This window comes from Platalea leucorodia, assembly GCF_965183815.1.
Source record: "Platalea leucorodia genome assembly, chromosome: 13".
Classification (NCBI taxonomy): Eukaryota; Metazoa; Chordata; class Aves; order Pelecaniformes; family Threskiornithidae; genus Platalea; species Platalea leucorodia.
This window is the reverse complement of record NC_138835.1, coordinates 515793-540429: the sequence shown is the minus strand read 5'-3', so window position 1 is coordinate 540429 and position 24637 is coordinate 515793. Positions and strand designations below refer to the sequence as shown.

Here is a 24637-nt window from a genome sequence, read left to right as displayed (position 1 = left end):
CACATCCGATGCTTGCAAGAGCTGGCATGACTGAGAGCAAATGGGGCAAATTCAGGAGGCTGGGGAAAGCTCGGAGAAGTTTGTGCCAGACAGTCGGCAAGGAAGAGCTCCTCTCCAGCCCTGCCTGTCCACCACAGGGGACGCCGGGACCCTGCCCAGCGTCCCACCGCACCTCACTTCAGAGCGCATTGCCCAGAGGAGGTCCCCAGCCAGTTCCCAGCAGCTAGCCCCACCAAGAACAGCTTCCAGCCTTTTTTCTCCAACCGTGCTGAGCCATCCTCCAGCGAGAAAGTATTCCTGGCTCTTTTACTAAGCCTCTGGAAGCGCATCCCCAGCCACGCTGCCTGCCCAGAGCCGGGGCCAGCCCAGGAGAACATTTCACAGCCCCTCTGCGAGTCTGACCTACCCGGAGGAGTTACTGCAAGGTCAGGCTGACCCGGCAGACTTTGCTCTCAGGCCCACGTCTGCCCAAAGGGCTGAACATGTCCTAAACATCACTGTTACCATCCAATCTGAGAAGTCCTCGGGCCAACAGCAGGGCCGGGTGACAGGCGTCTGCGGCAGAACCCTCCGAGCGCGCCCCGGTGTCCCCACAGGCACCCGCCCGCAGCGTCTCCGGCACGGCCATTGTGATGGCATGCGAGGCCGTGGAGAAACCCTGCAACACCGCCGCGACCGCAAGGCTGTAAGAAATGTTGCAAGTCACAGTGCTGGAAGCAGGAAATCTAGAAGACAAACTGCCACAGGACACCAACGAATTCCTAGTATGTGGTTTGCAAAAATAGTTACAATGCCAGCTTGCCTGCCACTGGTAAACAGCGTTAAAACAAGCAGCTCTTCAGGGTCCCCCTTTGCCCACCAAATAGATCTCAGACAACCTCAGACATATCCCATAGCAGTCTCAAAGTCATGACCCAAGGAAGTCCCCCAACTTAATGGGACAAACATATTTTTTGTCAGGTTTTGAAACTTTAAAGACAACAAAGTCTCAAACAATGTTCTCTAATCTTAATTTCATTTACATACTGCATAGCTAGTAGTCTGTAAGCACAGCAAGCAGCGTTGTTCTGCTGCTTCAGTCTGTCTGGGAAGACACTTGCTGCAACATACACCTACCTCCTAGCCTTCAGGGTAAGAGCCACCAGGAGGGAAATACTGATGCAGCGGCTAGGGGTGCACGAAGCTCCCAGACAGACACTAACCATGTGTCAGCCCCCACAACCTTGCTTCCAAAACTGATGGTGTTTAATATTACCGCAGAAGAATAAATAATTTCTAATACTCATCACCTTGTGTGACGGCAATGGCGAGCTCTGTGTGCAGTTCGCTCGTACATCCAGCTCATTTTGGGAACCGCAGGTTTCCAGGCAGCACGGACGAGCCTGCGCACGCAGGAAGGTGCGCTGCAGGAGTGGGCCCCACCACAGGAAGCCCAGCGCCAAGGGCTGCTAACGGCACCGCCGGAGCGGGCGGCTCGCCGGCCAACAGCTCACAGTCTGGGCTACTGCGTGCTCCTTCCAGGACCCAGCCCGGGTTCTGGGGGTGCGCAGCCCCCAACCCGGGACCCTGCCGGGGCCAGCTGTTAGCTCCGAGAATAGCTCAGATCAGCTGCAGAGGATCAAATAATTGCCCCAGGGATGGGAAGCACCAACTATTTTCAGCTTTCTGGGAGCATCGCTGGGCTAGGGGAGAGCAACCGTGGGGGAGGCAGGGTGCTAGCCACCCAGCCCGCAGGAGGGAGAGCTTGCAGCTTGTTACACTCTTTCAAGGTCTTGTTTTCCCAAGAAAAGGAGAGGGTTTCAAAGAGAGTTCAAAGCTCAGACTTGTTTTTTTGAAACAATTTTCCAGACTCAGAGGCTGCAGTTTCACACCAGGAAAATATAAAATATGCAGATTTTCCACCAGAGGCACAATCCTGACATCTCCCACCCGCCCTCCCAGAGCAGCAGAGAGCAGCTCCTCCCCAGGCCACTGCACGGGCAGCCCGGGTGCCAGGGGCACGCAGCACTGCTGACCGCGCTCCGAGGCGGCAGCCTGGGTCAGAGCTGGCCTCAGTGCTCGTACCCCTCATCGCAGGCACTCAGCAACCTGCTGCTGGCTCCTTTGCTGTGAAATCTTTGCAGGTCACCTTTAAAAGCCACATGAGAGCCCTAAGACTACTTTACAGGCTGCAAAATTAGTTGTGCCCATAAAGACGTTCTTTACGGCAGCGTGACGCCGGCTCCAGAGCACACCGCTCCCACGCCTGGGCAGCAGCATCTACTCCCCACCCCACAGACCTGCACCTCTCCCCCCCTCTCCAGGAGCCGGGGGTGCTCACAGCGTTTTAACCACGCTGCCTCACATCTCAAGAGGATATTTAAAGGACACCCATGGAAGCACTCAAAAGCCTGAAAATGCTACAATGAAGGTTGCACAAGCACTATTAATTGAACTTCTGTAGGCGGCGCTTCCACGGGGAAAGCCTTGCCCGCCAATGCTGCATGCTAGCAGCAACACCAGAATCCAAATCCAAAGTTTGGATCCAAAACTGGGAAAGAGCAGCCTGTCTGTGCTAGCATCTGCATCCTTCCTCAGCCCTGCAGACCGGAGAAGGTATGGCTGCTGTGCCATCCCCTGAGAGCAAATGAGAAGTAAGGGGAAAAAGGGAAGCGAGTTAATGTTGCACAATCCCTGTCCAACCGCTTGAGTTTGAAATAGCAGTTTTCTGACTTTAAAAAAAAGTCCAGAAATTTGCACATAAAATTTTAAGGTACCAGGAAAGGAACCCCAGCTAAGCTCAACTCTGCTCTGTGCTACTGGCAAGCCTGGGGAACGGGACCTCCAGGTGCACAGGCCAGCCAGGGGGAGCGGGGCTGTAAAAGCACTGCCAAAGCAAAGTGGGAGCTGCCAAAACACCTGGCCTGGGAGCAGACTCATCTGGCAGCCCCTGTCTGGGGTTCAGATGTAAAATTAAACTTAGAGTTGAGACAAAGACAAATGCTGCAGTTCGAGAGGGGCTGGGAAGGGCGCACTAGAGGAAAGTGGGGGCTGCTGAAAGACCTGGGCTTGCAGAAACCTTCCACAAGGATGACCTTGTCCAATGTTCATCCATAAGATTAGGGTTGGGATAATGCTGAGACAAATAAAGTCCAGAGCTGCAGCTGCAGTGGGGCTGGAAAAGGGCTGTAAAAGTACCTGGCAGCTGCCAAGAGACCTGAGCTGGGAGAAATCACTGGTCCAGGTAATCAGTAGGAGACTTCTCTACAGCTTCGCAGGAAAATCAGGGTTATGGCTAAGAAAACCCAGAGGTGCAGCAGCAGCGGGATGAGGGAGGGCTCGCCCAAGCAAAGCGGGGGCTGCAAGAGGCCTCACCTGGGAGAAAGCCTTCATCGGGGAAACAGCTGGGGGGCTTGACTAAGGCTCAGCTGGAAAACTAGGGTTAGGGTTCAGAGAAAGCGTAGAGCTCACACGGGGCTGGAAAGGGACTGCCAAAAGGAAGAGGGGCTGCCAAGAGGTCTGAGCTGGGAAATGGCTCAGAGACCTTCCCTACAGCTCAGCTGGAAAACAGCTCCTGGGGTCGGGGTCTGGACTGAAAGGAAAGGGTACATGGGGGGGGGGGGGGGGGGGGGGGGGGCTGGAATGGGGCTGCCAAGAGACCCGGGGTGGGAGACACCTTTCGCCGGGAAATGGCTGGGGGGCCCTTCCTGACGGCCCAGCAGGCAAACGAGGGTTCGGGTTGAGAAGCAGAAAGCCTGGTGTTATTGCTGGAGCGAAGCTGTAAAGGTCCTGTCAAAGGTAAGCGAGGGCTGTCCAGAGCCCTGGGATGAGAGGGCTGAGCAAAAGCTTTGGTGCGAGCAGTAGGTTAGGGATCTTCCCTACAGCTCTTCACAAAAAATAAGAGTTAGGGTTAAGTGAAAGAGAGAGCTTGCAGCTGAGCCTGGGCTGGGGCTTCAACAGCCAAGCAGGGGCTACCAAGAGAGCGGGGCTGGGTCAAAGTTTTCATCTGGGCAATGGCTGTGGCGCCTTTTCTGTTGTTCTGCAGGAAAATGAGAGCTAAAGCCAGGGTTAGGGTTAGGGCTGAGAGCAAGCCTAGAGCTGCAGTTGGACCATGGCTGGAAAGGGGCTGCCAAAGCCAAGTGGGGGCTGCCAAGAGACCTGGGCTGGGAGAACCCTTTCACCTGGGTTTCCATGTCTGAGGCTCAGATGGAAAGTGAGAACTAGCGTTAAGGCTGACAGAAAGCGAAAGCCTAGGGTTTCAGTTGGGACAGGGTTAGAAATGGGCTGCCAAAGATTATTTTAGGTTGCCAAGAGACCTTGGCTGGGAATCATCTTTTGTACAGCAGGTCTCGTCAAAAGGTTCAGCTATAAAATTAGGGTTAGGGCAACACTGATGGAAAGAGAAAGCCTAGAGATGCAATTGGAGCAGGGGTGGAAATGGGCTGCCAAAGCAAAGTGGGGGCCTGCAAAGAGACTGGGGCTTAGAGAAACCTTTGGTCTGGAAAATGGCTCAGCAGCTTTCACAGCTTCCCCCGAAAAGGAGAGTTAGGGTTGAGAGAAAGCCTGGAGCTGCAGACAGAGCGGGGCTGGAAAGGGGCTGCCGAAAGGAAACGGTCAGGAGGCCCATGCTAGGAGAAGTTTCTGGTCTGCAACACAGCTTCAGGGCCACGTCCACCCATTCCCAAGAACATGAAGGCGAGGGACAGGACTGAAGGATGGGAGCTGCTGTTGGAGTGGGGCTGGAAGGTGGCTGCCAAGACACTTGGGACGGGAGAAATTTTTACCCGTGCAATGCCTGGAGGTCCTTGTCTAAGGCTCAGCAGGAGAATGAGGAGCAGGTTTGAGAGAAAGATGATTTCTCCATTTAAGGTAACACAAAGACAGTCACGGTAACAGGCTTCTGCCCTCCTCCATTCAGGTGTAAAGGGAATAGAGCACAGTGACAAACAGCATTTTTTAAAATCAAATGTTTGTTTTGCTTTGCTGAGGCTGGCTGAATTTTTACAAGGACAGGAAAAAGATCAAATTTTGCCTTTTTCTGTAACCTCTTCCTCAAAAACAACATCCGTTCTTGTTGAAACCTTACAAAAAAGCCAGCCTGAGGCACTGCAAAGATTTGCACTGCAAAACAGTAAGAGCTAGACAAGGATTATTCCGACTGTGCAGAGGAGCTTCATCACAGAGAGCACCAACACCACCTAAGATTGAATTACATTAAAACGTATCTTGCGGGAATGAGCTGTAATTAGACTGGCCCACAAGTCTGACGGTCTCCACAGCCAACGAGCTGAAAACATAGCATGTGTTAACAAGCAGAAGACGACTGTGCCCACAGGTTACGTATTCCAAGAGCAGGCAACGGGATGAGTCCGCACCATCCAAGTTGCTCTCAGTTGATGTCCTACTTGCCTGTTAGGAGACTCTGCTGGTGAGCTCTCACATCTGAAACTCCAGCTGATTTTGTGGTGCATCCCCCAAAAAAGGCTGGGCTAATACGAGTTCATTGAGCACCAAGATACCCAGCAAAAAGGTGTACTCCATGTAATATAACACACATACAGGTGAGGATCAGCCCAACAGGGTCAGCTCTCAAGGTCCCAACAGGACAAGCACTTTGGTGGAACGGTGCAGGGGGACGAAGCTTTGGTTCAGTTTTGGGCCCCTCATTACAGGAAAGACATCAAGGTGCTGTAGCACATCCAAAGAAGAGCAAGGAAGCTGGTGAAGGGTCTAGAGCACAAGTCCTATGAGGAGCAGCTGAGGGAGCTGGGGTTGTTCAGCCTGGGGAAAAGGAGGCTCGGGGGAGACCTAATTGCTCTGTACAACTACCTGAAAGGAGGCTGCAGTGAGGTGGGGGTCGGTCTCTTCTCCCAAGTAACAAGCGATAGGACGAGAGGAAACAGTCTCAGGTTGCGCCAGGGGAGGTCTAGATTGGATATTAGGAAAAAATTCTTCACTGAGAGTTATCAAGCATTGGAACAGGCTGCCCAGGGAAGTGGTTGAGTCCCCATCCCTGGAGGTATTTAAAAGACAGGTAGATGTGGTGCTTAGGGACATGGTTTAGTGGTGGACTTGGCAGCATTAGGTTTACAGTTGGGCTCAATGATCTTAAGGGTCTTTTCCAACCTAATATGATTCTATGGTTCACAGAAACTGGGAACGGTCCCCAAAACCAGTAAGGCACATGGCACAGTCAGGGGCTACCCCTGTGTTTCCCTTGGGGACACATCCAGCCTTGCCTCAGCCCTTCCCTCTCCCTCACATGCTCCCAAGATACCCACACAACCACCACCAAGGATGGGCCCCACCGATGACTTTAGACACACCAAGTACAATCTCTGACTGCAGACATACCAAATACAATCTCCGAGTGCAGGCTGGCATTCCCCCATTGCAGACTTTCACCGATATCCCTTCAAGTGTTCTGCGTCCCAACAGGAACAGATGCTCCAACAGCCCCTCAGTCACAGACACACCAAGGCACTTCAGAAAGAAAGTTTTATTCATAGCCTTCATCCAAAGAGCAACTTTCATTTCCTGCAGGGAAATCGCATCTGCAGCGTGGCAGGGAAGGTGGGAGTCAGCAGCTCTCAACGCAGTCCTGGTTTTGCTTTGCCTCCACTTCCCGGCTCCGTCTCCCTGGCTACTATCTTGAAGCTCTGCCCTTCCCTCTCTGCTCTGGCCGCCCGGTGCACCCTGGCCCCTGCCCCATGGCACAGCTGTACCTGCCCCAGCTGCAGCTCAGAAGCTCCCCGAGGCCCGCTCAGCTCTGGCCTGCGAGCAGCAGCCAGGCACCGGGGCTGCCTCAGGGCCGGCGTGAGCACAGCCCTGCCTGCTCCCCCCAGGTCGTGTCCGCAGCTTGTCACCAGCCGTCAAAAGGGCTACGAACTCAGACAAAGCAGAGGCCTCAGCATCTGCAGAAACTGATGGCATTTGCCCAAGAAAGCTCCTTATTCAGCACGGCACTATGGATGAGAATTTTTTTACTTTATTAGAGCAGATCCCTGCAGTACAGTGCCATGTTCAGCTGCCTGCGAGAGGCAGGTGGCTTCCTTCTTCAAAGGGAAAAAGAACAGATTTTATCTGTAGAAATAAGCTGCAGCCAGGAAACAACAGTGTGCAGTTAAAACAAAAATCAACACCCAACTGTCAGGTCCTTAGAGACTGTCGATCCTCTTCAGAAGGATGAACAAAAGGGGCATGTGGCTTTCTCCAAGGGAGGAACGAAGCACAGCAGGAGCTGGGATTCAAAGAGCAAGCAGTGCTCACAAGCCACCTCTTCAAGGACAAGGGGCACCCACAGGTGCACGTGGGCACGTCCACCTATATGCCAGAAACACTGGCTCAGAAACACTCAGAAAACCTGCACTCTTTCTTTTCACTTTCTAAGTAGGAATTATGCACTGAAGCCCCTCTGAAGCTGCCGCAGCAAAGAGCAGAAACAGGTAGTCACCTTGGGTTGCAGCCACAGGCACCATGAACATTCACTTGTAAGTTGACGTGCCCCTACACGATAGATTTCAATTCCGATTTTCAGACCACAGCCGTGGCAAACATTCCCTGACACAACCAGGCCGCTCAGCACCCTGCACACGCACGCCACATCTCGATGAAGTGATAAAAATCCAGCGAAGAGATTGCATTTGCTTCTCAGCAGGTCTCTGGGATACTCGGGTCCCAGGCCAGAAGTGAGAGCCCCTGACACCTGCTCCTGAAGCAAAGCAAGCTGAGTCCAGTGGGAGCACAGTCTGCCTTGCACCGTGGCTGAGGTGAGCAGCCCCTCCAGCAACTACTTTCGGTCCACGCTGCCAACCAGGAGCACAGAGTGACACTGCAGCCTCACAACACTATCTTAAATCACTCTGAAAACACGAGTTGGGGTCCATGCCTCAGCTGCCCACCCTCACCAGGAGCTAAAAGCCAGCATTTAGAGATTAGCAGTTTTCCCAGCCTCTTTCCCTACACAGCAGACTGGAAGAGGAACTCATTCTGTGGTTCATCAAAGACATTCAAGGGGAATAGGAGCCCCACACTTCAGGCTGGAGGCCCCTCTGCTTACTACAAACCAGAGAAGTACTCTAGAACAGTATACCCGGCTCCACACATTCCCACTCATCCCCCAAACTAGCTGCCACTGGCCCCACGGGAGATGCACCCTCTCTGGGCTGACCCCGTCTGCCAGCCACACTCCCCGCAGCCCGAGGGTCCCCCGCCAGGCGCAGGAGCAGCCCAGGCACAGCACAGCAGGCTCAGGCTCCGGGGAGGTGCCAAGGACAAGGTCTCACTGCAAGAAGCTCCTTTGAGATAGAGGCATCAAGAAGTGTCTGACCTCCATCTGTCAGCAGACTTCTGGTGACGCTTCCTTCCAGATGAGGAATGCAAGCCTTGCTCACTTGCTCAACATCGCGTGGCCTTTCTCTCTCCTCCCTCCTACAGTTTTGATTACAGAAAGGATCCCTTGAAAATACAGATCCCAAACAGGCACAGCACTTGCATGCAGCCCCAAAGGACAAGCAGGAAGGCAGGGAGATGAAGAGAGGAGAATTGCACAGCCATGCCATGAAATTACTGATTTTCAGACAAGACGTCTGCTCTGCTGAAGCACCTCAGGAACTGCTGCATCTCCTCAGTGTTTGGGCACAGCCTGAAGGAAAAGAGATTAGCCAGGGGTGCCGGGTCCAAACCTGCTGGCCAGCAGCAAGCCAGGCTCGTGGACTGCAGCTAGCCCAGGTGGAGCCGGGGAGGCTCAGCACACCCTTGCTGCTCTGGTACCAGACGATGTGCTAACCTGCCCTGAAAAGGCTGGCCGAGGTCAAAGTACAGCCTGATGAGAAGATTCAGATCTCTCTAGAGTGGGAGCCGGTGCTCCCAGCAGCAGAGAGCTGCAGGCAGCTCCCACGGCCACAGCACAAGGGCCCTGCTCAGCCCTTCCAAACAAGGCAGCAACAAAGGGCATCAGGCAATGGGGCAACCGAGAGCTTTCAGAAGACTGTCTCTTTTGCCCCACACCACCAACCCCTATGCCAGTGTCAGCAGCTGTCCTTGTGTATACACACCGTTTTGGGGTGGCGGGGACATCCCCACTGCCTCACACAAGCTGCAGAGCAGCTCTTTGGAGGGAAAGAGGTGCTGCTGCAGCCCTGACAGCCCGGGAGCTGCTCTGCTCCCCACCACCTGCTGTCATCATGGCAGCAGCCCTTGGCTCAAACACGGAGGAGCAGTGTCTCACACCTGACAACAAACCTTACAGCCTTGAGGAAAGGGGAGAGTAGTCAGTAGCCATTCCCTACCATGCAGAGACGACACCGAGCCATGTCATTTTTGTGTCAGGGTCAGGCATCACGTGAAACCTTTCAGGCCTTTGCAGAGCTGAGGCATTAATACTGCTGCTCGAGCAGGAACTCCCAAGGTCCTGGTACTTGGCACGGGTCAGAGGCACAGGAACAGCATCAGCATCTCATGGCGTGCCCCATCCCACAGCCTGGAGAGCCTCTTGCATCAGCACACTGACCAGAAGCGCATTACGCCAAGCTGGATCAGCATGCTAGGGGTAAGGGACCAGCCTTGGCGAGCAAACACAAATCATTCCCCAAGGAGCAAGGGTGCCTGTGTCTGCCGAAGACAACTGGGGGAAATAAGTACTGGCTATTGCTTGCCAAGAGGTTTGCTGCATTGCCCTGCTACTCCTGCCCTAATCACTAGGAGCATATGGAGCAGCAGACGACAGGCCAGGACTGATGGGCTCTGGCAGGCTCTCCCAGGCACGCTGGAGCAGAGGTCCCCAGGGCCTGCGCATGAGAGGGGCCTCCAGAGCACCCTCCACCCTCAGTAGCTTTGCTGTTGGCAAGGCAGACAGCAAGCCCGAGGACAAACAAGCATGGCCCAGGCACCAGCCACCCTCCCTACCTGATGCATCCACATCGCAGGTGAGCAACAGGAGAGGACCCGTGGGTCCAGCTGGGACTGACCGAGAGCCTGCACTGTCCTTCATCCGCTTGGCTCGACCAACACCCTTCTCCAAGGCACCAAACAGCAGATAGAGAGACATCTGCAGTCCCCTGGTGCTGTTTGGTTCTTGCTAACTGATCAATTCCTGTTTCCAGGCAGGGCTGCACAGACACGTCTCAGCCGGCAGAGCTACCGGAGCTTGAAGCCTGAGTATCTGTGGTGCAATCCAGAGGGACTCAGGCGACTACATTCCTGTGGGCTGCACGGAGAAGGGGCTCTGCAGAGACATCGCCCTGCCACCGGATTGGGAGAGGTGCTCCTGCTCACACGGGGAGATCCAGGCAGGGGAGGCTGACAAGACAACTGCCTGCAAAACACTGAAGGGGCAGAGCTAGGGGAGGGGGAAAGAGAAATACGGCGCAAGAGTGACACTTCTCTCCCTGGCTCCTCCCAACCAGCCCTCAGCAAGCTGAGTTAGGGAGGGCTGCGCGGCCCAGCAAAGCCGCCTCCACTGGGCAAAACAGCAACCGAGCCGGCTGCTCCTCTGCAACACCCTCAATCGCCCAAGAGCTTCTCTTTGAAGGAGGTATCCAGCCCCTGTCAGAAGCCACCCGTCTGCAGGCTGTCATGCAAGCAGCCTGGCAGCCCAGAGCCCGGCTCTCCCCACAGCCTGCTGCAGCAGGATTTGTTTATGTGTCTGCAGCTGCTCCATGCATTCGCCATGGGAATCCAGGCTGAAACTCCAGCCGCGTCGAGCAGAGAAGCGGCCTCCCCGCCTCCCCTCTGCGCAGCCTCGCAGCTCGGCGAGCATGCGGAGCCCGGCAGGCAGTGCTGCAGGGGGCATGAGCCCCTGGAAACGGGGCCTGCCGGAGCGGTGAGCCGCATTCCCAGCCCTCCGCAGTGCCTCCCCCACATCCTGCCTCCAGCCCTCCGCTGGGGGTAGAGAATGCAAATCTTGGGTTGTAATTTTTCCAAGTTAAAAATAACCCAGTAGTTTAGTAAGAGAGAAGCAGCAGCAGTGAGGCAGGGGGCTGGGGAGCCTGTGAGCTTGCTGCGAGGCAGCTACGGCATACATTTTTCGTTCCCAAGCAGAGGCTGTGGAGAGGCAGCGGAGAGGCAGCTCCCCAGCTCCGCGCACACAGCTACGGAAAGCAAGACCCCTTCAGCATCCCAACTGCAGAGGCTTCGCGGAGCAGCCAAACGCTCTTCGTTTCAGAGCTGCCCTGACGCTCCCTCACTGCTCCCTGGCCCCAACGGGAAGGGGGCACGGCCCCGCTCCCCCGAGCGGGACACACCGCAGGACGAAGGAAGCAAGGGGAGAAAGGAGCGTGCAAAGAGGTCCGAATAATCCAAAGTCAGGGAGCAAACACCCCTAGGCGGGTGCACATGTCCAGGGCAGGCCGGGCAGAGCATCGCACCAACGGCCAGCCCCAGGGGAGTCGCAGCTGTGCTCCAAGCAATTTTCCGTTCTTAAAATATTTTAATCTTTAAAAAAAAGAAGGGGCGGGGGGGAATTAACTGTGTTCTCTGTGGGGCCAGGGGAGCTGAGAGATCTGCTGGTAAGGACAGCCAGTGCTCGTGGCAATCCTGCCAGCCAAGCCATGCAGTGCCTTCCCAGGACACCCAACTGCACCACCCCACAGGGGAAGAGGCAACAAGACTTTGACAGGCAGGCAAGAAATAGCCACAACCTCCTCGCCGCTTGCTCCATGGACAAGGAATACGGCGATGCTGCACAGCATTACCCCTCCAAAAAGCTTGCTCAGCACCAACACTTCTGCTCCCAAGCCCTCCCAGGCAAGCTCTCAGCCCTAAAGCGACAGCCATGTCAGAGACCCCGGGGAGACGCTTGGGACAGTGCCGCTGCCCGCGCACAGAGGATGCTCTGTTGGCACCCAACGAGCAAGAGAGCACAGGCAGGCTGGATGCAGCCCCCAGTAATGCAGCTTCCGTCAGCTGCGCTTCATGACTGTCATGACAAGCTCACGTGGCAAAAACGGCAATTGCTCCTTTTTGGAGAATTTTCAAATGCAGCTCCTAACCCAAGACCATAACCACAATGACCTTCAGCAGTTATTTCAAAGCTGCACAGTGCCACAGGGCTGAGAACCGAGGGCTCGCTTAGACTCCAGTGAGCACAGCAGCAAGCAGGGACCAACCGCACAAGGGGAGGGAAAGCAGCAGAATGGCTGGAAGCACCTTCAGTTTTGTTCAGCGAAGGCACATCACGAAACGCAAAGCCATGCCTGCCCAGCCAGCGTGCGCGCAAAGACATGGCACTCCAGCTTGTTGCTCAAGAGAGGGGAAACCAGGTCTGAGCTCACCCTAAAATGTATTTCTCTCATCACCTTCGTGGACAGTTCAAAATGAGGGGACACACAGCTCTCAAGCAGCGCTGGGGGTTGAGAGGTGGGCGTCTGCCCAGTGGGGATGCACCCAGCGTTGTTAGCTGCACCCCCTTCCCCACCATGGGGACGCACCCAGTGTTGTTAGCTGCACCCCCTTCCCCACACCATCACCCTGGTATGCAGGGGCTGCCAGCAGTGAGACAGGTTTCTCAAGCCTGCGTCTGTTGTCTTCTCATCAGCAGGCCAAGAGTCTCACTCCGAACAGTTGCTCATAAGCCCCAGGCAGTGGATTTTAATCCTCAACATCAGCAAGGCAAAAAACAGAGGAAAAATAAACCAAATCTCTACAGCTCAGTACCTATGCAGACAAGGAAGAGAGAAGGGAGGTAGGCCGAGCCTGCCCGGCCTCGTAGCTGGCACCCAGCAGGCTGGGCTCCCGCGGCGGCAGGCCTGTGACCACCCTCAGCAGTGCCGAGGGGCCAGGATTTCATGGGCGAGGGCGCGCCGGTGTGTGCGTGAACACGTGCAGCACTCCTGCGCCCGCAGCAGCTCCCTGCAGGGCAGCTCCCCACCAGCACGATTCACGTGCCCTGTCAAGAGCATCACCAGCTCAAGCTCCTGCCATCAGCAAAGCCCATCACACCAACGTGGCGTTTTCCAGACCTCCGCTCCCCATTAAACACAAACACGCTCTGGTGTGGCATTGGACCCAGGCCACCACACAGGCCAAATTAACTGCCCTGTCTGCCAAATCTTAACAAGCCATTTCTCCATCACCAGTGCAGTTTTCCTTCCACTTATTCACCAGCCGTGGCATGTTGACCAGCAAGTCAACAAGGAAGGACATGAACAGGGTGTCCAGGGAACAGACTGTGCCAGTGGCCATGAAGTCTTCCCACTTCATCCATCACACTGCCAGCACTTAACTTCCTACTTTAAAATAAGGGAAAACGCAGTATCTGTATCCACATGCTGCAGGAGAGTCCCGGGTTGTGCAGACCATGGCAGCCTATGGCAGACCGCTGCTCCCACAGCTTCCCGCGCCGCTCTCCGGCCCCTCTGTACCCACCGCGGGCAGCAGGCAGACAGCTTGCAGCCTCTCCTTGCCTGCCAGGAGCCAGAGGCATGCTCCTCATAATGGCAGTTCAACACAGCTGCAGGACCAGCTTGCCGGCAATGAAAAAGATGCCTGGTGGACAACTCCTCTTCCTCAGCCTGGGATTGTACACCCGATCTGCTCCTCCACAAGACAGGGAGCCCCGCGTACCAAGGGGAGGTTGTGCTAAGGCTGCCAAAAAGACTGTGCAAAGCCTCGGGCCAGAGTGACAACACAACCCTCGCTGCATTTTAGATGGAAACAGGCAAAGTAGCTCTGAGGACACACTCTCAGTGCTAGAAGCAGGCTCTCTTCTCTGAAGTACCTGGCTGTTACCCCTGGGCAGAGATGGGATCATGGGCTCAGCTCCTTCTGGCTTCCTGGGCCAGTGGTCATGAGGAGCTAGTCTTCCCAGTAGCATGAGAAAAGCCTCTTCCAAATTACTGGGCCCGTGGCAGCACAGGGTTTATTGCCAGCTGCTTCAGAGGCTTCTTTCAACAGGGCAAACCACCCAGCTGCTCTCCAGCTATCAGGAGGGATATAGAGGTTTCAGCAGAAACCAGCACCCTGCACACTCTGCACATTTTCCTGCTGCTTTTTATTTCTCACGCACAAACTCTCCGAACTTCACTTAGCTGCGCAAGTCCATCCTCAAGGTCACCAGCCCTGTAAAGATGCCACTACGCACGTAATTTAGCCCACAGCATCTTTATTAGTACGAAAGGTGTACAAAAGCCAGCTCAACTGGTAGACCTTAACAGCTGGCCAATTCAAAGAACCTTTTATAAGGTTACTGCTTGAGAGCTACACACCGAAGAGCACTGAACTCAAGCTATCCCAAGGCAGATGGCTAAAAAATGAGATGGCATTCCTGAAAGCACAGATCTTCCCCTCTTGCTGTTGTTAATATCCTGCACAGCAAACTCAAGCTGTCAGAAAACAGCTTTGCCACACTGCAGACAGCTCCTCAAAGGCAATCAGAGCCCTTTGTGCCTCTATTTTCCACCTGTAGAATGGGGATAAAAATCAGCCTTCACAGCAGGGCTACTGAGAGGATGAACAAGAACTTGCGACACACCTCGAGATTTGGCTGTAGACACATATGAAGAGCACATCTGACACCCAGAGCAGTTTTCCTGCTGGGATGGCACAGCAACACCAGCCACAGCTCCCAGGAGTAACCCCACTGCAGAGTCCAGTCCTGCTGAAAACCATTCCATCTCATGAATAGCCCATGGGAACATGCCCTAAGAAACAGATGCAAGCCAGGAGCTGAATGAAACATGGCCAAGCCACCAGCAGCTGGGCCACAAGAGCACAGTCAGCGTTTTAAGCGCTTCCAGGGCCTCGCAAGCAGGATGGACACTACTGCTTTGCCAAATGCCTTGTCTGCGTACGGGCAGCAGAGCGGGGAGGGGTGTACGGTGCACGAAGCGAGCTCGGGGCCAGCCTTGCTTTGCCCACCGTGGCCACATCTCATGCCACAGTTCTTGAGCACAGGCACTGAAGGCTGATCCCAAGCTATGTCTTAGCGTCTGACGAGCAAGCAGCTCTCCTTCGGGCTAAGCAGCACTGCGATCCTGGTCCTAGTGGCCTCAAAACCCAGGTGACAAAGGAAGCTCAGCTCGGTCTGTGCTCTCTCACACACAGTGAAGGTTGGAGGAGGAGTGGAAGGGACGTCCAGGAGCAAAAGGACATTTTGCTACACCGCTCACTCCCCAAGAACAGGACATCTCCACCACCAGCTTACAGAGGTCACTTGCTTGATGCTGCCCTGTTGGAGAGGAGCTCCTGCACACACAAAGGCTGCACCTGCCCTGCCAGCACTGCAAACCCAGGCCACCCCACCCCAAGAGAGGGCAGAAAGGTTGGCTGGCAAGACCCCTGCATGCAGCAGTGCCAGGCACTGCAGGACCCAAGCTGTTCCTTAGCGCCCAGGAAAGCAACATCCCAAACAACCACAGCCCAAGAGTTTACTGTATGCTGTGGTGAGGTCCCACAGCTCACGGCATCTGTTCTGCCTGTACACCCTAAGAGAAACTGGCAAACCTCCGCCCGAAATAGCAAGACAGAAATCTGCTGTTCTCCAGGCCTGAGAACTTGCATACTGAAGCATCAGACCTGTTTCCCAAGCATCTAAAGAACAGGGAGAGAAAGCAAGGCATAGCAAACTCTCCTGATGCAACACAGAGCAAGAGCACCCTTCACAACCAGCACCGCTAGCCCGCAGCCCTCAGGTCCACATCCTTACATGCATCTCCGCTTCAACTGCTCTGCCCTGCAAGGACTGTAACTCCCTGATGTTTACCTCCAAGGGCTTCCAGTTTATTTTGAATTTAGCTCTCTGGGATACAAGTTCTCCACAATCTCAGCTGAAGCTACTTTGAAGAACAGTTTCAATCATCTCAATGCTTCCTTGCAATTGTGTCTTTTACAGCATCCCAAGAAACACTCCAGCATGAGAGGGAGAGAGAAGTGCCAAAAAGAAATTCATTGATTCCTCATGTGCAAATGCTTGGAGTTCAGCAACACCAGGTTTGGTTCCCTCCTCAGCCACAGGCAGTTCTTTCATACACTTGGGTACCCTTTTTAAACTGTGAGCACCCAAAGTCCTGCCCAGACATGCTGCAAGTAAAATGCTACCGAAGGCACACATGGAGAGGTAGCCCCTTCTTGTCCCAGCTCACAAAGCCCTTCAGTCAGAGGCCAGCTCAGGGAGCAGTGGAGAGAGCATCAGCCTCGCCAGGCGGGAGGTCCACACTTGCCCAGGGAGGGAGCACACCCCTCCTGCCAGAGCATGCCCAAGCTGCACCCACCAACGCCGACTGCAGAGCACCATCTTTGCAGAGTCCCTTTTTCTAAGCAGAGCTGGGACTTCAGAGCCAGCAGGCATCAGCTACACCAAAGTACCAAGAGAATCTTGTCCCTGCTTGCCTGGCAGGCCTACAGATGTCGGTCTCCTTTCACAGGTAGCAACACGAAGGCCAGGCAAGCAAACTCTGGACACAACAGCCGAGCACGGGTCCCACAGACCCATGTCCTAACCCACTCTTACTGCATGTACCTGTCAGAAGTCCATGCCAACATTGTTTCCACATCTCCTCTCCCTCCGTACCTGGATGAGCCACTCATTTTCTGACCCTTTCCTTCAGAAGACATCTCTGGAGGAACTAGCATGCAACAAGGTCCAGAAATCCACTTCTTCTCCATGTCAGGCATCTCCGTCTCCCAGCTCAGGGTGGCAGAAAGAGCAGGAGGTAGAGCTGGATCCGGGAAAGGGTTTAGGAGCACTGTCCAGAACTCCTCAGCCCTAATGTCACTCTCTGCTCAGCAGAGCGGCCAGCAGAAAGCCTGTCTAGACACCGGAGAGCAGCATCTGCAGATAACCACATCTCCACACACAGTGCACTATGTCCTGTCAGATGTGGGCACAGCTGTACCTATTCAAACACACATGGCCTGCAAGCCTGAAGAGTCACACCTCACTACAGGGCTCCTGAAGAGGCCACTCTCATTGAAATTACAGCTACTAAAGCTTCAAAGAGCCTGTACCCATGGTGACCCACTCCTTCCTTTGCCTTCTGGATTCAGGACCCTGGTCCTCACTCTCAAAGCACAATGTGGGACCGGCCCAACTCCAAAACGGCGATGTTATTCTCAGACAGAAATTCTCACCCGCCGGAGCAAGAAGGTGGAGCAGTCGCTGTGACTGGCCCACAAATCTGTAACCACTTCTCTGAAGAAATCAGGGTAACCACAAACCTCAGCACCTTCACACTAAGCGCAAGCTTTGCTTCAGTCAGCCTCCCCACAACATCACCACACAGCGAACAAGCAGAGCACAGTCTCTGCTGTCTGCGGCGGAGGAGAGAAACCTGCCTTTATGTATGCACAAAAGTGCATGCCGGGAAAAGCTCAGATACCCTGGTGAGGGGCACCCTACGGGGACTGAGAGAGATTACTGAGAAACAGGGTTTTGCTTGCCCTAGAGCAACAAGCAGAGAAGCATACAAATAAGAGCAATACGCTGTGCATTCCCACACCCCACTGCTCTCCTTCCCAGGCTAAGCGAGCACAGGATGCAACATGCACATATATAGAAGTCATCAAGAGAGAACAACTCTCTCTTCTCTGATCCTCAATTAACAGACACCTAACACTTAAGCTTCATTTTATCTTAAGTATGTTTCAAGTTCAACCAAGCCAGATGAACATTTAGGGTTAAAGGTGCTCTGAGCACAAGACCTAGAGAACTCTAGGCAGTGGCTCACACAAAAATAGCAGCTTTCACAGCACGTCTATAGCAAAGCACTAATGTTTATTCTTGTATCTAGGACTAACTTTAATTCTGCCTCGATGCACATATATAACAAGGCATTAATGTTTCTTAAAGAACCAATACTTCACCTATCTATACGTCAAAAAAAGTGAAAGTCCCCCATAACTCTGCATCACCGTTGTTCCCGTGTGTAGCACCCTAGCATGTTGCTAAGGCTGGCATTCACCTTCAAAGGTAGCCGTTGAGCGTAAGTTAAACTGCAAAATGAAAACCAGAAAGCACATAAAACAACTTAGTTATCTAATTACCTTCATGACCAAAAACCAGAAAGCACATAAAACAACTTAAGTTATCTAATTACCTTCATGACTTCTGAAGAGAGGTTTAACAACTGTAAGTTTTTTGAAGGAAACTCAACTATGGCCACATAAAAAATGTCTATTTCTAGTGCAATACAGAGGGACCAAAACTCTCAGCAGCGGCTGCTAACATGGAGGGCCTGGTAGCTGAAGTCCTTCAATTAACGAAAGTCCTGCTTCTGCCTTCGAAGAAATGCAAATGAGATACCTCCTGGGGGAAGGGGTGGGGGCCTTACATCCTCGGGAGTTCCAGCAACCCTCAGGGCAGTAGGTGCTGTGGTTCCTGTGCCCCCAGGCACCCTGTCGGCAGGCCAGCCACAGGGACACGGGCCGGCGCTCCCCCCACCAGGCATCTGCACAGGCTTTTGGCCTGGGGTCCCTCACAGCAGGCTCATCTCCTTCCCACCTATGTTCCTGTGCAAGAGCTCCCAGGCTGCAATTTAAACACATGCTCTAGGACCAGATAAGATACTGAATGAAACAACCTTGCCCTCCACTGCCTACCTGTCCCTCCCTTGCAATAACACGCACGTTAACAGGGACATGCAGCCAGTTCATGGGTCTGACCCCAGATATTGCTTTCTTTTACTCGAATGCAAAGCAGGGCTACACAGATCCCACACTTTCACAGAAACATTTAGGAAACACAAATACTCTGCACATTGACGCTGACAAGCATAAAACTTTCCCCCACTTTTGGCACAGTCACCCCAAAAGGAAGCAATGAGTTACCTGCATTTCAACCCAGACTTCCCATAACAACTGAGCCAAACAGCAGAAACCCAGACAAGCATCAGAAAGCTTCACCAGAAGGGATCTAAACTTAATCTCACCAGTTAAAACACAATTGAAAAAAAAAAACCCCACCCCAAAACAGCCAACCAGATAGCGCTACCTATACTAGTGCAACATTAGGGCTGCATAAAGTTAGGGCAAAGGCAGGACTGCCGAAGGCATGCTGTCCCTCCTAGGGCAGCTGTTAATAACAGCATCGTCAGACTGCTACCGAGCAGCATCCCTCACAGAGAAACCAGGGCTGGAAAATGTGATGTGCACCCCATGGCCAAGCCAGCATCTCATCGCCACGATAACGCCCGCACTCCTTGATCCATACCCAGCGCACCTCTGCAAGCTCATTTCCAGTGCCCACATGAAAAACAAAGAGGGACTGGGACTCAGTTCCCACACTTCTCACTTTTCCAGACTGAAAAGAGTGGTTTGCTCCTGTTAGAGCAGGATTTATACTCACTACAGGCTGGGAATCCCCTAGAGGCAATAGGCTGCAGCACGGAAACAGCGTGCACCCTTAACCTCAAGGCAGCATTTCCTCGGCAGGGGGAAGGTCCTTGCACAAAGGATGGGTCAAGCGCTCCCCTGACCTCGATGCCGACACGACCAAAGCCCTCAGCTCCTCTCTGAGCACTGGGCCCAAGGGCAGTGCAGGGCAGGAGCCCTACACCCAGGCACCAAACTCTCCCAGCTTTCAGCTGACTTCCCGAGGAGCCGAGCGTGCTCAGGCATTCCCCAGAGCACAGCCACAACCCTTCCCCAGATATCTGTCAGGGACCTGCCTCAAACATGAAAGCCCAGCCACAGCGTCCCAGGTATTTCCTACTTCTTAGGCTGACTGGACACATCCAACGTAACAATGCTAAAAATTAATAGCCACATATTGGCAGATTGCTAGGCTGCATACCAGATTTTCCCATATAAGGGAAAGTTGAAGGCATTGTCCTATCACACGGAAAACATATTGCACCAGCCTGAAATATTAGAAAGCAAAATCAGAGTCTCCTCATGCCACAAGCTGACACCCGCAGCACCACGTTTTTCCCCTTTTGCTGACGGTTTGGTCAGCTTTCCCCAGCTCTGTTAGTTCCACCAGGGGCTCGTGCCCGAGGATCACTGGAGGCTGGCTGGGACAGGCACTGCCCAGCACAGCGTTTGCAGCACGCTGCTACGCAGGGGACCTGCGCTTTCTTAGAAGATTTCGGTCCCACCACCAACACGCTGGCAATGCAGGCACTGACACTGCCACCGTTCCCAGGGTGAAGTGTAACTCCATTTTCATGGTTTTTTAGGGTACTGAGAACCCACCTGCACGCCATCACCAACACTCTGCCCGCAGTAAGCATTGATACTCGGCTACATATAGACCATTCACCCTGACCATCTTCTCTCCCCTTTACACAGCTCGCTGGCCCCCAACAACAGCTCTGCTCCTGCTTTCACAGACCAGGGCGAAGTCACCAACACCAGCGGTTGATGCCACTGTCCCAGGCAGGAAACTGGGGATGAGAGAGGAGAAATGCTTTCACTGCTACTTAAGGGAGCAATGAAAACAAGGCCTCTCGGCTCCCCTGAAGCCCAGTAAGACCACCGTGCTTGCCAGTGTCTCTTTAAGACAATTTCAGAGAAGCCTCCCTACGCATGCCTGCTTTCCAGACCCAACACACCGAGTCCACATTCCTGCACCAAGGGCTCGCTCGCCGTGCAAGGCTGATCAGCCCTCTCCCCTCCTTCGCAAGGGCAAGCTTCTCCTGCACGCTGATGTGCACGATACCAGCCCTTATCTCTGCAAACCCGAGACAGGCCAGGACACTGCAGCTTCATGCAAAAAACAAAGGCCTGCTCTGGCAGCCGAGCTCTCAGCCTTGCCATCTCGCAAAAACAGGTTCACTTGCTTGTGCAAACCCCTCTTGAAATAACACAAACCATAAAAGTCAAACACTTTATATTATCCACCTGTAAAAGTTTATGTCTTTGGAGAAGCTCTTGAGAAAATATTAAAGATCTCTCAAGGAAGACTAAATCTTAAAAATTACTGCGATTACACTTGGGGGGGGAGCAGAGATTTGCTTTCTGTTAAAGACATACAGTAAAAAGCAGTCAGGAAAATGGGACATTCCCCTGAGAGCCTCCTCCACCAAGCCACTAGGAATCAACAGAGCCCGAAAATACCCACAGCACTGACCATCGAGGCTAACACTGGCATATCCAGGGCCAGCTGCTCAAAAACCAGCAGCTTAGACAGAGCCGCTCTCCCCCAATGCCAACACGCAGGACAACGGAGGGAGAGGTAAACTCAAGTGGATGCTGCCAAACCAGACAGCAGCGCTCAGAACAAGGTAGCGAGGGGCCCTGACAGCACCTTCTGCAAGAGATGCGCATTACTCACACACTACAAGCATTGAGAAACAGCACAAGAGCTGCCTTGGTTTCACAGACTCAGACAGGCTAGTTCTGAACCCATCCATACTGGCCCGCAGCAAGGGGCTGCGACTGCCTTCTCAGCAACAGGACAATCAACGTTTCTGCTTGGAGGAAAGAGACAATAGGCAGAAATAAACAGCCACGGCTGCGGGATGGGCTTCAAACTTCATGAAAGTGAAAACAAACCAACATCAGTCTTTCTCCAAGTGCTCTCATTGACTTTGGCTTTTATTTGAAGAATAGTAATATACACTTTCAGTTCTGCTGCACAAGGTACACACAGACATTTTGAGAGGATGCAATTCTACTAGTTATCGTGCTTTACAGCTTGAAGCACTCGAGGGGCAACATTGAATCGGCTTCACCCCACCGCTGCTGCGCGCTTCCCATCTTTGCAGCAAGGGAAACGGAGCAGCATGTCCAATGCGCCTGAAGGACCTGCGCGTTTAGGCAGCTGTACCAATTCGGAGATGATGGGCAGAATTAGCTTTCCAAAAGCAAAGAGACCACATTAAGCTTTGTAGTGGAAGAGGAATCAATTTTCCACTAAATAAGTGGGAAAGGAACCCAGTGGCAGCCCTGAACAAAACCAACCCAGTTGGAGGCCAGAAGCCTCGAGAGAAACAACCTATTTATTCCAGGAAGAATTTGCTCCCAGAGCAAAAATATGCTGTTATTGCTTCATACTTCAACAGCTGGACCAAACAACAATTTCTCTGCAAAGCAGCACAGCAGAGATCCTGCGTGGATGAGGTAAACAAAGGGCGAGGAGAGGTAAGGCGGCACCTATTCCCGTGCCATCACCTGAACAGGGCCCAACAGCAACGCCGCACGTCGGGGAAAATACTCGCAGAGCTCCGTGCCCCCTCTCCTCTGGCAACACCCTAATCCAAATGACCCCACACCAGTTAAAAAGATACAGGCAGCACCAGCTGCCAAATAGCTGTAGCCCTACAAGCGAAGGGGGAAGGGATAAACAGCCAACAACTACAAGCACATCTGTCTGCCCACGAGGAGCCCTCTGCCAGGGAGGCCAGCGACTGCAGAGGGGTGCCAGAGACTTCTGCACAGACCTACGGGACGCTGCGCACAGCCACAGCGAGCCATCTCCACCCCTCGCCCCTCATTCTCCAACCCCAAAAGCATTTGCTGCATTTCCCAAGCAGGAGGTAAACAACGGAAAAACCCTGAGCTTTTGGCTAAAAGCATCCCAACTCACTGAAGAAATAAACCAAGCACTTTTCATAGCAAAAAATTACTGAAAAGCTCTACCGCATCAACGGCCGGCAGCAGACCAAGCAGAACCAGCTCTCTGTGCGCCGAGGCAGTCTGCCTGGCCTCCGCGGTCCCCAACTTGGCTGCGAGTTTAGCGTAGTTGTCAGGAAGGCAAATCAATAAACGGAGAAAACGTTAGCTGCTCCAGGACGGGCGTGCACGCTAGGCAGCAATACAGGCGGATGATTTCTCTTCATCTTTCCGTATTCTGTTTGCGTGCGTTTCTCTCGCAGCGTTCACCCTACAAACCTCATTGATCAAGACTAAAATCCACCTCAATCGCCAGCGAAAGTCACTGGTGAGAAGAGGGAGAATCCCACAGCGTGGCCCCCAAACCACAGCGGGCGCCAGGCTGCGCGGGGCGACTACGGCGCGATGACTGCAGCGAGCGAGACGCGACTCCAACGTGACTGCGATGCCTCTGTTGTGACATGGCTGCAATGTCACAACAGATCCTCGTCCGCTCCGCGCACGGCGGGCGAAGCGGGACGGACCCGCCGCGGGCAGGGACGGGCCGCCGCCCGGGGCGGCCCCGGGACCGCATCCCCCGCGTCCCCCGCCCCGGGTGCCCTTGCCGGGTAGGGGCCGGGCGGCGGGCAGCCCGTGCCCCGGGGCCTCCGGCCCGCACCGGCGCCCGCTTCTCCCCCGCCCGCGAAGTTTAAAGACCGAATTATCGATTTTCGCGAGCGCCGCGGCCGGACCGAGGGCGGAACGCCGCGCCCCGCGGGCGGGCTGCCGGCACCCCGCATCCCGCCGCCGCTGCGGCCGCGCAGCTCGCCGCGGGGCCGGGGGCCCCGCTCCCCCCTTCCCGGCCGGGAGGAGCCTCCGCGCAGCGCCGGGGGGAGCCCGCCCCGCCTCCGCCCCCGGCCCCCCGCACGCCCCGGGGCCGCCGCGGCTGCGGGGGGCGCCGGGCCGGCAGCTCGGGGCCCGGCGAGGCCCGGCCTTCCCCGCGCCCGGCGGGCCGGGGCGGGGGGGGGGGGCGAGCGGCAGGGAGGGCCGGCCGGCGGGGCCGCGGCCCCCGCCGAGCCCCGGGGGGCGGGGGAGGGCCGCCAGCGGGGACCCGCGGCCGGCCCGGCCCGGCCCGGCCCCGCGGCCGGAGCCATGACAGGGCCGGCGGCCGCCCCGGCCCCGCCGCCCGCCCGCCCCGCGGCCCGCGCCGCCGCCGCCGAGTCCATTCATAGCGCCGCCCCGGCGCGGCCCCGCCGCCGCCCCCCGCCCCGCCGCCGCCCCCGGCCGCGCCGGGCGGGCGAACCCAAAAGTTCGGGGCAGAACTTACCTAAAATGGCTCCTCGGCCGCCCAAACACAAACAGCTATTATTTGGTGAAGTTTAGCCCAGCACCCTGCAAGGACACCCTAACCTCGCCCGGGCACGCCCCCGCCCCGCGCCCATTGGCTGCCCGCCGCCGCGCGCCGGCGCCCATTGGCAGGCCGGCCCGTCAGCCGCGCGGCGCCCGCGCCAAGCTTGGCTGCAGCGCGCCCGCCGCTCGCTCCATTGTGCTCCTGTTTGCACCGATGAGAGCGCGGCGGCGATTGGCCGCGCCGCCGCCCCCGCGCCCCGCCCCGCGCCGCCGCCGCCCCGCCCGCGCCCTCCACGTCCGCGCCCGCCGCTCGTTCCCCGGATGCGAACCGGGCCCGGCCCCGCCGCGGCCCGGAGCGCGCGCCCCCCGCCCCCGCCTGAGGCCTGCAGCGGTGCGAAGGCGCCCGGGGCGGCCCCGCGGGGGGCGGGGCCTCTCTAGAGCGCCGGGAGGGCGCGGGGGCGGCTGCGGGGGGCCGGCGGCCGGCGGGGAGGGCGCGCCGTGCCGTGCCGTGCCGTGCCGTGCCGTGCCGTGCCGTGCCGTGCCGTGCCGTGCCGCGCCGCTGCCCGCAGGGGCGCTCCGGGGGACCCGCCGCGGGCCGGCGCAGCGCACCGGCTGCGTAAGCCGCCTGTCCGGGAGGACCTCGGCCGGGAGCAGGCGGGCAAGGCCCGGGCCCGGCCCCGGCCAAGGATGCGGCTGCCGGCCGCGGTGGCCGTGCCGAGGGAAGCCCTCGCAACCGGACCTCCTCGGGGGCCGGGCCTGGGCACGCAGCGCCGGGGGCTTTGCGCAGCAGCCGCGGTCCCTCCTCCGGCCCGGCAGCCCGGCGGCAGCGCCCTTGCCGCGG

General features: G+C 55.7%; 1 protein-coding gene across 9 annotated transcripts in view; it reads right to left on the bottom strand.

Moving 5' to 3' along the window:
• CHD6 (chromodomain helicase DNA binding protein 6) overlaps positions 1-23861 on the bottom strand; it is an 84567-nt gene extending 60706 nt beyond the window's left edge. For all 9 annotated transcript variants that reach the window (XM_082325952.1, XM_082325956.1, XM_082325953.1 and 6 more), the window contains exon 1: positions 23774-23861. The gene's annotated coding sequence lies outside the window, so the exon portion shown is untranslated. The remainder of the gene's footprint in view (positions 1-23773) is intronic.
• Between the last annotated feature and the right edge of the window lie 776 nt (positions 23862-24637).